This window comes from Natator depressus, chromosome 7 (genome assembly GCF_965152275.1).
Source record: "Natator depressus isolate rNatDep1 chromosome 7, rNatDep2.hap1, whole genome shotgun sequence".
In the NCBI taxonomy this organism is placed as follows: domain Eukaryota; kingdom Metazoa; phylum Chordata; order Testudines; family Cheloniidae; genus Natator; species Natator depressus.
The window spans coordinates 102,657,128-102,671,409 of NC_134240.1; the positions used below are offsets into that span (position 1 = coordinate 102,657,128).

Genomic DNA, 14,282 nt, shown 5'->3' on the forward strand with positions numbered 1-14,282 from the left:
TGAAATCCTGTTGTACATCACCGTATTATTTGCCCCCAATGTGCCATACTACCCTTTGCTCATTTAGGCTACGTCTGCACTATGAGTTGGGGGTGTCATTCCCAGCTCTTGTAGACATACTTGTGATAGACATCATCTGAGCTAGCACACTAAAAATAGTTGTGTAGCAGCGACAGCAGGGGTGGCATGTGCTGGCAGCCTTGAGTACGTGCCCACAAGGTTTAGATGGGTTTGTACTTGGGGCTGCTATCATGGTGCCACCGCTGCCATTCTCCGTGCTGCCATGGCTACACTACTGTTTTTAGTGTGTTAGCTCAGATGAGAGCTAGCACAAGTATGTCTATGCAAGCTGGGAATCTCACCCGTAGCTCGTAGTGTAGATGTAACCGTAGTACAATAGTTATAAGATCACAAACAGAGGATTATGGCAAACTAAAAGGTATGTAATATAATGTCGTAGAAAAGAACAGAAACTCTTTTTCTAACATTAGAAGCACAGATGTAGTATTTTTGTCTTTTTTTTCCATACCGTTCATTTTGTGCAACAAATGACAGTACTGCAACATATGCATGCAAGGGGACAGTTTTGAGGTTACTATATATATCTGAGCACTTTCTGAATTTCCTGACTTTTGTACATTGACGCTTCTGTTTTGATGCACAGTTTATTTCCACATGGTTTCTTGTGCATTATTTGAAAAGCAAAAATGTGAAAAATAAAGAGATGAAAAAGTTTTTGGTGATGGAAGGATGAAGTATAATCCCGCATTTGGAAGAGTCTCCATAGGAGGTGGAATTACAGTTGTAGGCTGATCCACAAAAAACAATTCACAATGTATCTTCTCAGACTTTTTTTCTTTTGAGGAGGTGTCCCATCTAATCTAAACACCAGGCCTGACTTTGCTTAGAGTATGAAATCTGACGCAGTCACAGCCCTTGGTGGTCTGGCTGTAGGTGACTTTGCTGTTTCTATGGAATCCTAGGAGCACCATGTATCAGAAGCTGGAATCAAACTTAATAAGTCTCCCATAGAATTAATGCAGAGATACTGGACAAGCCCAGGGACTCAGTACTTGGTTACTTGGCAAGGTATCAAGCAGATAAAATTGCATGGGGCGGAGTGAGTGATGGAAGGCTACATAGGAAAAAGGAATTTTGAAGAAAGAGAGTGAAACCTCATGGTACAGCAGGATACTCCCAGATGGGGGCAGCATGAGGAAATCCAGAGTGAGAATCCTGGTGTCAAACCCTGGCCTTGTACCCAATGCCACTGGATTCTTGGGAAGCAGCCTTGGCCATCACACCACATCAATGCATTCATTTACTGCGGAATTCACAGATGTGGATGGGCCAGCTTCCAGGGTTCCGCAGCCTGCTTCCTGATTGGCCACATGATGGTGACTCTGATTGGTGACAATATATAAACTTTTTGCTTCCTTTCTGGCCTTGTCTGAGCAACAAGCCACTGCCTGTTAGTTGCTGCTTGGGCCCTGCCTTGTTGCCTCACTTGACCCTGCCAACTACCTCGCTGTACATTCTCCTTGGATTGGATCTCCTGGCTATCAAACCGCTTATGTGAACTCTGACCACTGATCTGGACTGCCCTTTGACCCACCTGACCCTGAGTATTATACAGAGCCACTTGTGGGAAGTGATGACAAAGAGACTTTATCCTACGAGTTGCTGAGCATTCCTCATATCCCATTGACTTTGATTTCATTGAGAATTGAGGCCATAGCACCTCACAGGAACAGGCCCATTGTCACCTCTTCCCACAGTTGGTTCTGTGAATTTCCTCATGCCGCCCCTTATTCTGAGAATATCCTGCTTGACCTGGTACACCATGACTCTTCAATCTCTTTCTTGAAAACTATTCTCAAAACTTCCTTTTTCCATGTTGCATCCTTTCGCTTACCTCCATTCCAGCCTTTGTGCTGGAGTTTTTCAGGCTGTTTATGCATTTTTTTTTTAAAAGTATCTATCTGTGGCAGTACAGCCAAAATTTTCAAACATAGGTACATAATAGGGCAAGATGGTCATGAATATAAATCAGAAGCTGTAGAAATTTGATATGGGAAGTCAAAGAACGTGAGGACAAATCTATGGCTGGAAGAGTGAAGGACAATAAGGAGTATTTAAGTGCATCGTGTACAAAAAGAATCCTAACATTGTGTTGGTCTGTTACTAGACTGAAGTGGTAGAATTGTCAAGAATAATGCAGAAAAGGCAGAAGTGGTCAATACGTATTTCTGTTCTGTATTTGGGAAAAAAACATGATACATTTATATCATACGATGAAATAATTTCCATTCCAACAATAACTCAGGAGAATGTTAAACAGTTACTAAAGTTAGGACTTTTTAAAATCAGCAGGTCTGGATAACTTGCATCTGAGAGTTTTAAAAGAGCTGGCTGAGGAGCTTGTTGGACTGTTAATGTTGATTTTCAGTAAGTCTTCAATAGTGGGGAAGTTCCAGAGGACTGGAAGAAAGCTAATGTGCCAGTGTTTTAAAAGGGTAAATGGTATGATCTGGGCAATTAAAGGCCTGTCAGCCTGATGCTGATCAGAGCAAAATAATGGAACGTCTGATACAGAACTCAATATATAAAAAAAATTAAAGAAAGGTAATATTATTAATGTCAGTCATCACGGATTTATGGAAAGTAGTGTTGATGTAATATACTTAGACTTCTGTAAGCCATTTGACTTGGTACTGTATGACATTTTTATTAAAAATTTAGGGTGATATAAAATCAACATGGTACATATTAAATGGATTAAAAATTGGCTAACAGGTCTCAAAATGTAGTTTGTAAACAGGGTATCATAATTGAGCAGGTGTTTCTAATGGAGTGCTGCTGGGACTGGTTCTTGGCCGTATACTATTTAACATTTTGATTCATGTCCAGGAAGAAAACATAATCATCACTGAAAGTTTGCAGATGACATACAGATTGGGGGAGTGGTAAATAATGAAGAGAACAGACTGCTAATACAGAATGATCAGGATTGCTTGGTAAGCTGGACACAAGCAAATATTTTGTGTTTCAATATGGCCGATTGTAAATGTATACATCTAGGAATAAGGAATGCAGTGGGCCTCTATCCTGGGATTAAGAGACAGAAAAATATGGGGGGTGTGGAGGATGGAAAATCCGCTAAACGTGAACTCCCAGTGCACACTGTGGCCAAAAGGTTGAATGTATTCCTTGGATGTATAAATAGGAATATTGAATTGGAGTAGAGAGGTTATATTACCTCTGTATTTGGCACTGATGTGACCACTACTGGAATACTGTGTACAGTTCTGGTGTCTACAATTCAAGAAGGATGTTGATAAATTGGTGAAGGTTCTGAGAAGAGCCATCAGAGTGATTAAAGAATTAGAAAACATGCCTTATAGTGATACACTTAAAGAGCTCAATCTGTTCATTTTAACAATGAAAAGGTTAAAGGGTTACTTGATCACAGTCTGTAAGTACTTATGTGGAGAAAATAAATTTGATAATATAGGGCTTTACAGTGTAGCAGAAAAGGTATAACATGATCCAGTGGCTGGAAGCTGAAACTAGACAAAATCAGACTAACAGTATGGCACACATTTTTAACAGTGTGGGATAGTTAATTATTGGAACAGTTTACTAAGGTTTATGGTTGATTCTCCATTATTGCCAATTTTTAAATCACGATTGGTTGTTTTTCTAAAAGATGGGCTCTAGTTCAAACAGGAATGTATTCAGGGAACTCCTAAGGCCTGTGTTATTAAGGAGGTCAGACTTGGTGATGACAGTGATCCCTTCTGACTTTATCATCTATAAAAAGATTGACATTTAAATGAAAATTGCTAGGTTTCCACAGGTGCTGTAGACCTGCATCTCCAGTCTACTTCAATAGGATTACTCACATAGGATACGGCCTTCTCACAAGGGTAAAAGTTTGCAGAATCTGTCCTTTAGTGAATAACACTTAGTAAAGATTGCAGGGTCTTAATTCTGTACTCTTCTCTTTGCTCAATTGTTAAGTCCTCAAGATCTTAAAAATCCATTGCAGCAATGAGAATGATGAACTATCTGCAGTGTCAGCACCTGGTAAATACCACTGTGGACTCAAACAGACAAGAAATTAGCAAAGGTCACATTCCATATGTGGAACAACACGTGTCAAATATGAACTTTCCTTCTTTAGTTTAAGTGCAGAAAATGTCTGGAAAAAAATTTCTTACTGGATTGTCAAGTCATTTACACAACGGAATGAACTTGTTTAAACTTTAAAACACTTTTTAGCTGCCATCATAATTGCGGGAACCCCCGCCCACCAGCACCCATGGTCAATTTTTGAAAAAAAGTACAAATGACTGAAATGGGGTCTAAAATGGATCTTAAATTTAAATAAACTGTGATAGTGTGACCAATGCAACAAAAAAGAGAGTGTGTGTTGCATTTTAAAGAGAACAAGTACAAAACAATTAAAAATGAGCAATTTAAAACCACGGTTCAAGTCTTCTAAAGCGAGATTTGAATAGTGTTACTTATGTCTGGGCACCTTTCCAACTGACAGGGTAAGAAGTTGGGTTTTGAGATTGTAACCTTTTGTATGCACTCTAAGCTTCCTAAGACTCCACATAGTATTGAGATCATACTTTATCGTGCATCACAAAACATTGTAGAAAGAGCACTCTAAGAATGTTTACATCCTTTTTTTTTATCTACACTTTGTGCGGCTGAGCATTAGCTGTTAATGGTGAGGCTGGTGTTATCAAGAGAGACATTTATTTTTAGTTTAAAAAAAATCAACAGCTGGATTTCACTTACTCCACAAAAGCCTTTGAGGCACTAAAGCTTTTTGCATGACATCCGTTGAATATACAGGAACCGCATTTTAAGTCTAAAACTGAACATATTAAAGGCTGTGTCATAATGAAAGAAGTAAACCAGATCAAACTGTGATTGGATAAACAATAACAAATACTGATGTACGTTGTAACTTTTTAAGTAGTTCAAGATATTGTAGACTGCACAACTTCATTTCTTTACAGTGAGATTGGAGCAAAATATGAACTTGCCAGTAGAATTAAAAACACAATAGTAAAACAAATCTTGAATTGAAGACATTTTAGGCATTTGGCTTTATATGCATTAGCTTAAACAAACAAACAACATTAATCTCAAGATTCATGCAAATGAAATAAACCTTTAAGGCACTTATGTATAATACCAATGTTGTTATATTTAACCAGAGTACACAGTAAGGTCCACCTGCAAACAGGTCTACTCATATGCGTACAATTACTCACACTTAAGTGTTTGCAGTATCAAGTCCTATTATGGTGTTAATAATTCTTAGTGCAAAATGGCATAACTGGATACATTTGCAATCAGGACTGTGATAGTCTGACTAGTGAAGGTCATCTAGGGGCATAAGACAAGTATACTCAAATGCAGAATAGGTTGCAGGTTGAATGACTGATAGGACTCTCAGCTAAGAGAAAGATGTGTATTATTAATCTGATACTCTGCTCAGAAAAGAGAGCTCACAAGATAAAGGCCACATTCATTGATTGTTGTTGACTTCAGTATATCAGGTGCTATTCACAGAGTTGGCATTAGACATCTATTTCTGTAAAGCTGCACTGCATTCTTATGCCTCTTTTACAATAAAGATGTGATGGCCAAGATCCTTTTGGGAAATGTTTTGAGGGTTTTGGTTTCATATCCTTAAAAGCCAAATATTCCTTTGTACAATGCTCTTGCCTCTTACCATTTTGTTCATATAATGGACATGACAAACATAAGCCCAGAGAGGTTCAGCTTTTTTGATGTCCTAGTACTGAACTTTCTTTAGAGGAAAATATAAGACTTTTGTTATTAACTTAGCTGTATTGAACTAATCCAAGATGGGTTTTTTTTTTTTGGATTGCATTTAGGCTTGGATTAGTAGGGAAATGACTGAATGATATGTCATGTTTATAAGATCAGGAGCACCTATCTATTTTCGTACAGATCTCTTAATAGAGATTAAACACAAAATAAAGCAGAATGCGTGAACAGTGATATTCCCATAAGTAATATTGTAACTTGTACGCAATGTAATTACATTTTGTACACTTGCCAATTAAGCGGTTGTGCTTAAGAGAAAAATTACCTTCAAGAGATTGAAGAAAAGCATTGCGGAGCAGTAAATCAAATGAAGTATATATGTATCACAGTATTTAGTGTATGCAGTTAAAATTTAAAAACTTACTTCTCTATTCAGGTGACACACTGTTGACAGCATGCATAATGAGATTCTGTGTGTGTCTCGTGGCATTTTTGGAATAGATTGGTGGGTATTAAAACATTTTGTATTTACAATATGACTTCTTGGGGGAGCCTTGTGATACATGGAACTGAGAGATGAAAGCAGTCTCATCTCCCTACCTATCCCACCTGAGCTTCTTTGCCTCCCATTGAATAACTTGGCTCGGGAGTTAACGAGTAATCGGAAAAAGGGTAGGTGAGTACCTAAGAGGGAAACTCAGAATTAACTCCTGGATATACACCAAGTGTTGCCTTATTGACAATAAGGAGCACCGTGTAGAGTGGGGGAGAAGACAATTCCCATAGAAACTGGAAAAAAGCAAATAAAAACGGTGAGCAGGAAGAAATCTTTTAAACTGTGCTGGGGGTTTGTTTTGTTTTCCCCCCACTTTCTACCCCAATCCTCTTGCCTCTTTTCCAACTTAGCATAAGTCAGACAGCTGGCATGTGGCATGTTTTGTAGATGGATAAGCAGTGACACACACACACACACACACACGTATGTATGTATGTGGCAGACAGGGGCTTCAGTTTGTATTGATAGCCAGCTAGCAAGCTATTTACTGTGGGGGAGGAGGGAGTCTTCCATGCAGAGAGACATCCATGTTCCATTTGCGTGCTGCACAATGCTCAGCTTTATCCTCCAAGGTGTAAGTTAAAGGGACAGATGTATGTATAATCCAAACATTTCCAAACTCCACATTAAAACAATGAGATGCTCAACAGTGGCTCCAGTCAGCAAAGTCCTTCCAAATGTGATACTGCCCCTGGCAGCCCTGAAGATGTGCACTGAATATGTACTGGATTGTGGGAAAGTCTGATAAAGAAGAGCAGTTTTTGCAAGAGATAGCTATGGATATATTATCATTGGCCAATGTTGCAAAGGATTGAAATTTATAGCTCTATTTAAGGATTTTTTACATCCTTGATACAGGCTTAGTCTGAATATTCCTGTCCTGCTGTATGCCTGGGATGTTTGTGTCCACCCTTAGTTAGTCCTACCTATCTCAGGACACATCCTATCCCAGTGCTCCGTGCCATCAGAAATAGCTTACCCATAGATACAGGTGTTTCCTCTTTCTGCTGTCTTCTACGCGACTTGATGGCTGAAGCATTGTTCTCATGTTGCTTCCGAGACATCGATCGGATTTCTTTGTGTCTCCACAACTAGGTGGGAGACTTCCCCTTCCTCCCTGCAACCTCAGTAAAGAAGCAGATGAATGCATCTGACTCCACATGTCACACCTGCTAGTTAAGTATGTCTTGCTGGTCTTTATCTTCTCCTATTTTGTTGACTAGTTGGTTGAGGAAGGAGACTCTTGAATGTGTATGTAGGGTGAGCAGATTCACCATCTGATTGCAAACCTGAGAAAATAAGACAGACTGTATCTTGGAGTCCATTGGATGGTGATATTCTGATTGATGGCACTTCAGTCTAAAGATAGTACCTACAGGTTCCGGTTGTGTTAATTATATAATATTTATATTGTGGTATTCCCTGGCATCCCAGTTGGGACCAGGGTCCCATTGTGCTAGGCACTGTGGAAACACAAAGGAAGATATGGCACCTGCTCTGATGAGCTTACAGTTTTTAAGAACAGTTTCCACAGTAATTTCCTGTTCTAAATAATAGGGGGAAACTGTGCTATCTCAGATACCACAAGGGCCGGCTTTAACATTTTTTGCCAGGCCTGTGAAGCACTAAGCTAGCAGCTTCCCCCTCCTCACTTCCTTTAGAAAAAGTATTACTGGTTCCTATACATACTCCTCCCAAAGAGAAGAAAATAAACTTTTATGTTTGTCTATCATAAGTTGCACCCACAATCCTATTTTTATAATTAAATAGAAATTGGAAATTGCAGGCATTCAGGATTATAAATCTGCAGGTACTAACTTGAGATACCCAGGTTTGTAAATCTTGCTTTATGTGGCTTGACAAAGGCTACCGAGGCAGCAGGTGTCAGTGCTACTGTCTGAGTCAGTCGATCAGCCCACTAGGGCAGGCCATACTGCCTTACATGCAGTTGAGCTGCCTGGCTCTGGCTGCTCAACAAAGGAGATGTCTCAGCTGCAGTGAGCAAGCTGATCTGGAGCTTGTTGGAGTCTAGTGCCAACCCTAGTAACCTAGGCAGCAGTGCCCCCTACAGTTCTGAGCTCATCTGGAATCTGCCTAAAAGTAAAGGACCTCTGGCTATAATTGTCCCAGGTCGCAAAAGCCAGCCCCGGTTGACTGTGAGGGGACTGTGAGTAACTGAAATCAGTGACAAGATTTCAGCCCTAGTGATCAGTTCCAATTTTCAAGGATATCTTTGTAAGAAAGAGACTTAGAAATTCTATTTTAATGAAATCTGGGACTCTTCTCCTTATTTCTAAATCCCAGGATTAGTGGAGGCCTTCAGAAGCTGTCTGTGCGTCCCAGTGTATGGTAACCCCAACAAGTGTTGGGGTTTTAATGATAACCACTGTAACATCATCGTAGCTAGAGTGGGAAAGGCCTCCCAAATCATAGGGAATATAATATTCCCACTGATCTTGCCAGAAGGCCAAGAAGTGAGCTGATAAAATAACTTGTGTGGAGATTAATCAAAGAACATTGAATCTGTTCAGAATTGTGGCTAACTTGCTGGGGCATATGGGGCAGATCTTGGAAATCAGAAGTAGAGCCATAACAATGGTAAGTATTACTGTTACTTAAAGTTTATTATACTAGCCTTTTTCGTATGGATTTTTCTTACCTTTCTTACAAACTCAATAAACAGCCAGTGTTGGGGAATGAGTTTCTAACAGATGTTATACTAGTACTTCCAAGAGCTTTTTCACCCGAGGATCTCAAAGCATAAATAGGTTCAGTGAACTGCCCAAGATCACATATCAAGTCTGTGTCAGAGTTGGGGAAATAATCCATGTCATTTGATTCCCAGTGCAATATAAGCACTAGCCAGCAATGCACTGTTAATGTCAGCTTCTGTGTCATCAAACAGGGAAGATGTCACTTTGTTTTGAATACTGTAAAGCAGAACATACTGAAGGGAAAAAAATACAGAAAAAACTCAAAGGTAGGATCAGTTAGAATGAGCTTCAGAAGATTCTGGCCACTCATTTAGCAACAGTTACCTAATGACTCTAACAGGATTGATTCATCATAGATTGGAATTTAACTGTATTTCAGAGATGTTATTCTGTCATCCTTTATGTGCCTATACATAGTATGTATGTTGCAGTTTGTGTTTATTTCTTCAAGTGGCATCCAGGTATTTGGAGTAGAGGAAAAAACCTGCTTAGCAATGTAATGAAATTACAGGGCCCCTTATGTTAGGGATGCATCGTCATTTTCATTATAATTCCCCTTCCCCCCCTTATTTTAGGGATTTTATTACTTATCCAGTCCATAGCGTGGTCTATTGTGGCAAGTTTCCTTCTGACAGTCCAGTTTTATTAGAAACTTAAAGAAAAAGCACCAAGAGATTTTTTGTTAAACTATAAAGATTTAAATTTAGAAGCACTGCAGTAAGTGGGAATGAACAGGAATTCAAACTAACACTCAATTTTTTTATTCCTTTTTGAGATGTGGGTGCATTTCTGAGGCGTAGTGCCAGTGAAAGAACCCAGTAATTGGGTCTTATGATCTTGATCCATCAAAGGCATGCTTAACTTTATGCACTGTGAGTAGTGTGTCAATGGGACTACCCACGGTACATAAAGTTAAGCATGTGTTTGTCTTTGCTGTATCAGAACCTAAACTGTTAACCCTTTAAATGTTAGTGTATATTTGTGAACATCACAGAAAGCTGTGGCGGGTGCTGGACACACCGCCGCTGAAATGCTGCTGCCGAGTGCGGCTGCTGGAAAACCGGCCGCGGAAATGCTGCTGAAAAACAGCAGTGGCAAGAACCGTCGGCGCCGGTTTGTCTTGCGGGTGCACAAAAACATCCCGGCGGGCACCATGGCACCCGCGGGCACTGCATTGGGGACCACTGATCTAGTATATCTAGTAGATCAGATATTTAGTACTAGTTATATCTTTCAAGATATAAGTAGTATCTTGCAGGATTGGGCCATAACTGTCACCTTCAATGTAGCATGTGGACTCTTGGCCGAAGAACGTTGCACCTTTATGATTCTGATACATACCTTTTACCTTTTGATGTGATTCCTTTTCTGTGATACAGCATATGTGTTACCATACTGAATATGTAAATTAATTACTGTAGTTTTTTCTCCAAGTTTTGTGCATTTGATTATTCAGGAGGCAGGCAGCTGAGTCAAGTTTAGTTGTGTGTGTTTTATTTTTAGCTCATTGCATCTAGCTTTTTATTGACGCTGTCCATCTTCTGTTGTATTACTTCTGCCCCTTTACAAGATGATATGAAATAACATAACCTGACGTGTCAATATCTTTGTTTGGTTTCATTTATCCATGTCATTTACCTTGTTCATCCCAGACCTGAGTTAAAGTCAGTTGTTCATGTTTTTCAGTATAAACACTGAACTTTTCTCCTGTATTTGGCGCTGGTGTGATGTGGTCTTGTGGAAGATTACCAGCTGTCTGAATTATGATGCACCATTAACATTTGAGCTATAAGGAGGAAAGACAAGCAGATGAAGTGTGTTTGATATTAATGAGGGCTAGTTTCAGGAAACAAGAAGTAGATTCATAAAGAGGGTAAAACCTATGTTGGCTACAGCTGTCCTGCATGAATGTCTTTTGCAAAACATTTCCTGGCCTTCTGATCCAATTAATACCAGATTCATTCCTGACTTCATTTTGCAGTTGCATTTCTTGCGGTAGTGTAGCCATCTTTTAGGATCATGTACTCACAGGAGGCCTGATTCTCCATTGCCCTGAAGATTGTAATGTAATTTATATTAACATTCTGATCTGGCAGCATTTTACACCAACCTTACACTAGTGTAATTGAATACAAAAGGTGCAGGGCAATGGACAATCGGACCCAAGTTGCACTGTTTCCCTGTATTACCTCCACCACCACCCCATTGTCCTCTGCACTTATCAGTACAACTTTAACAAAAGCCTGTTCGGTGGGAGCAAATAAGCATAGGTACAATCCAAGTGTTAGAAGATCATTATCACAATGGAATAATTGCGTTTTGGTACTTGTTTTGATTTGTTAGCTGGAAGATTAGTTTAAAAGCAGGAATGAAAATGAATTTGTTGTGTAGGTGATTATTGTAGGCTGCCGAAGGTTATTTATGGATTTTTACTTACAGTACATGTTTAAAGGAATTCCCTCTGTGACTTAGGTAGCAGTGCAATTTACGGCCTTTCAGATACAGTAAGTAACTAAATAAATAATTCTATTGGCTAGAACTGAAGGAGGAGGAGAAATAAAAGGGAAGGCCACCCTGATTTGTTGGCTTTAAGTTTCAGTTGGAAATTTAAGCAAACGGATAAAAAAATAATGCACGCTTTGCACGGGAAAAATAACCTGACCCCAATGTCTTTCACATTAATCATATCATGTTACTGCAGGAGAAATGCCTCCATAATCAGATACATTGCAGGTTTTTTTTGTCATATAGTATGTTTTAAAATAACTAACTTGACACTTTTCCCCTCCTGCTTGCAAATCGAACCAAGACAAAATGAGCAACAAAGGATAAACTGTGCGTCAGCTGGGAATCTAAATATTGAGGTGCTGCTGAATGCAGTGGCACTGTAAGTGTTTTAGATGGAAGTGAAAGTGGGACTGGTGTGCTCAGTTTAACCAGCAAGCTTGAGAGGTGGTGTAGTTTAAGGGCCAGCCTGCTGATGAAGTTAAGAGTTGCTGACAGGTCAGGGACAAACTTTGAAATGTAGAGAGGGAATTGATCCTGGCACTGGAGCTCCTGGAGATGTTGTGGGAGTTCCATTTGTGGAGGACTTTGCAGGAACTTAGAGAAAATTCTGGCTGTAGGTCATATATTCTGCCGTTCAGGTTTAACTGGCTACAGAACTCGCAGTTGTTCATTGTTGAGTCCTAAGGGCTTAGAGTTCAATTGTGTACAGGAAAAAAGGAGTTTAAAAACATATAGCGCTTCACTCAGGTTTATATTTGACTGATTTGACTGTATTGAACTAAATTCTCTGAAATGCTGTGACTGTAGAACTGCACTGTTTACTGTGTTGGGCCCTTAGTTTAGTTGTCTCCTCTTCTGTGCTAGAAAATCATGGGTTGCTAAAAGTATCTTGAAATAAAATTAGCAGCGTGATTGATTGCAGATGAACAGACAAGTTTATTCCCAACCTGGTTTTTTGTTTGTTTTCTTTACAGTGATAATTTAAAAAAAAAAAGTCTTCTATATTATGACTCTCTTGGGTGTCTCAGCCATACAGCATTTGACCAATAAAAGTGCCCTTGCATAGTTCTATAGGCACACACTGATTGTGACTAGTTGAGCTTTCCTTCTGCTATGGTTGTGCCATTATGGGGAGATTGTGAGGAGAAGGTTCAAAGAGCTCCTAGTATCCATCTCAACTGCTGGTTAGTTACCTAATTTTGGATACTGAGTTCATATTGAAAACAGACTCCTCCTACTTTACTTCTAAAATGAACCATTCTTCTTCAGAACCTGAGGAGGCCTTTGATTGACCATTTGGTTGATAATCATTTTCTTCTTCTAGGTAAAATAGAAACATCTGCATGTCTGGTTACGTAAAACTAAACAAATTTTGAACAAAGGAACCAAGATTTTCTTGCCAGGCAGCAAAGCATTCCCTAATTTAAATTTCTGTAAACTCATCAGACAGATTTCATACCTTTTCAAACTGCAGTACACTAGTATTGACCTCAGCCCCTCTCCCCAACCCCGAAAAAGACAGCTTAGTATGTTATCTAGACTATAAATGGTATTTCATCAACCTATGCAAGCACTAGTTAATGCTTCTCTCCAAGTCTTCACTGCATAATGGGTGGCAGCATGGAAATCATGTTTTGATAACACATTTGTTGAGTAGTTCTTCCTTTCTTTAAATAGCCAAAAGGGGAAAGGGATCCTCTCTTAATCCAGAGTACTCTCTTCTTTGATAAAACCTGTGCAAGGAGCTACAAGAGGCCGGAAAATAACTCAGAGTTGACTGGAGTCCTTTGTACAGAGAAGAGGATGGGCTTGGGGCTGTGGAGTTTTCAGCCATCTGGATTTAGGAGGATCCACAAGAAGAGGAAACCCTAGATCAGTGGGGGCAGGGGCTGACTAAATGGAAGACTGCCACTTTGTGTTGTTCATCTGCCTTCCCTGTAACTTTTGGATGGGAGCCCCAGTGTTTGTGCATTAGCAGCTATGGAAACAATGTGGGGGCATTACAGATCTGCAGGAGACAAAGAGAGGTTAAAGCCCTGCTTTGTCCCCTCCGGTAAGCCCAAAATTCAGCATAGCCCTAGTGGAGGTGCTCTTGCCATGTGTAAGGAGTGGGGAGATGCTGCTACTGTCAAGACAGTGACCTCTTCTCCCTCTTCAGTGATGGGAATGTGGGCCAGCAAAAGATCCCTTCTGTTCCTGGAAGCAAAAGGGCTGATCTGGGTCTTGGACAAGAACAGAAAGGATCCAGTCCTACAAGATGCTGAGCACCCTCACTTTGGGAGATGAGGATGTTCAGCAATGCTGAGGTGGCATTATGCAGCTTTGCAGGATCAGGACCCAGAACAGTATAGGCACTGAGTCTTTGAACATCTGTCTCTGCTTGTGCTATGCCTGAATTTTTACGACTGAGAATGGCATGCTGGAAGTTTTTTATGCGGGGTTTCCTCTGGTGACCAGGCTGACCTGAGTTTGAAACAAAACAGTTTTGGGGAACAGAAGAAGCAGCTCTTATACATGGAAGAGTGACTTATTTTGCATCTCTTGGAAAACTTAAAAAAAAGTAGTGTGCTTGGCTACAGCTGTATTAAACTTACAGGGGTTTTACTGAAACTGCATTTATTACACTGATCATCTGTATTATATCTGCAGACTAAACTGAAAGAACTCAACCCCTGGTAGATGTAGAG

The 14,282-nt window shown here is 39.9% G+C and overlaps 1 protein-coding gene across 4 annotated transcripts in view; it reads left to right on the forward strand.

The window, feature by feature from the left end:
* The window catches only part of CTBP2 (C-terminal binding protein 2), a 224,409-nt gene that overhangs the window by 12,127 nt on the left and 198,000 nt on the right, over positions 1 to 14,282 (forward strand). The window contains exon 2 of one of the 4 annotated variants that reach the window (XM_074959179.1): positions 2,911 to 3,017. The exons of the other annotated variants lie outside the window; for them this stretch is intronic. The gene's annotated coding sequence lies outside the window, so the exon portion shown is untranslated. The remainder of the gene's footprint in view (positions 1 to 2,910; positions 3,018 to 14,282) is intronic. 4 annotated transcript variants of the gene reach the window in all.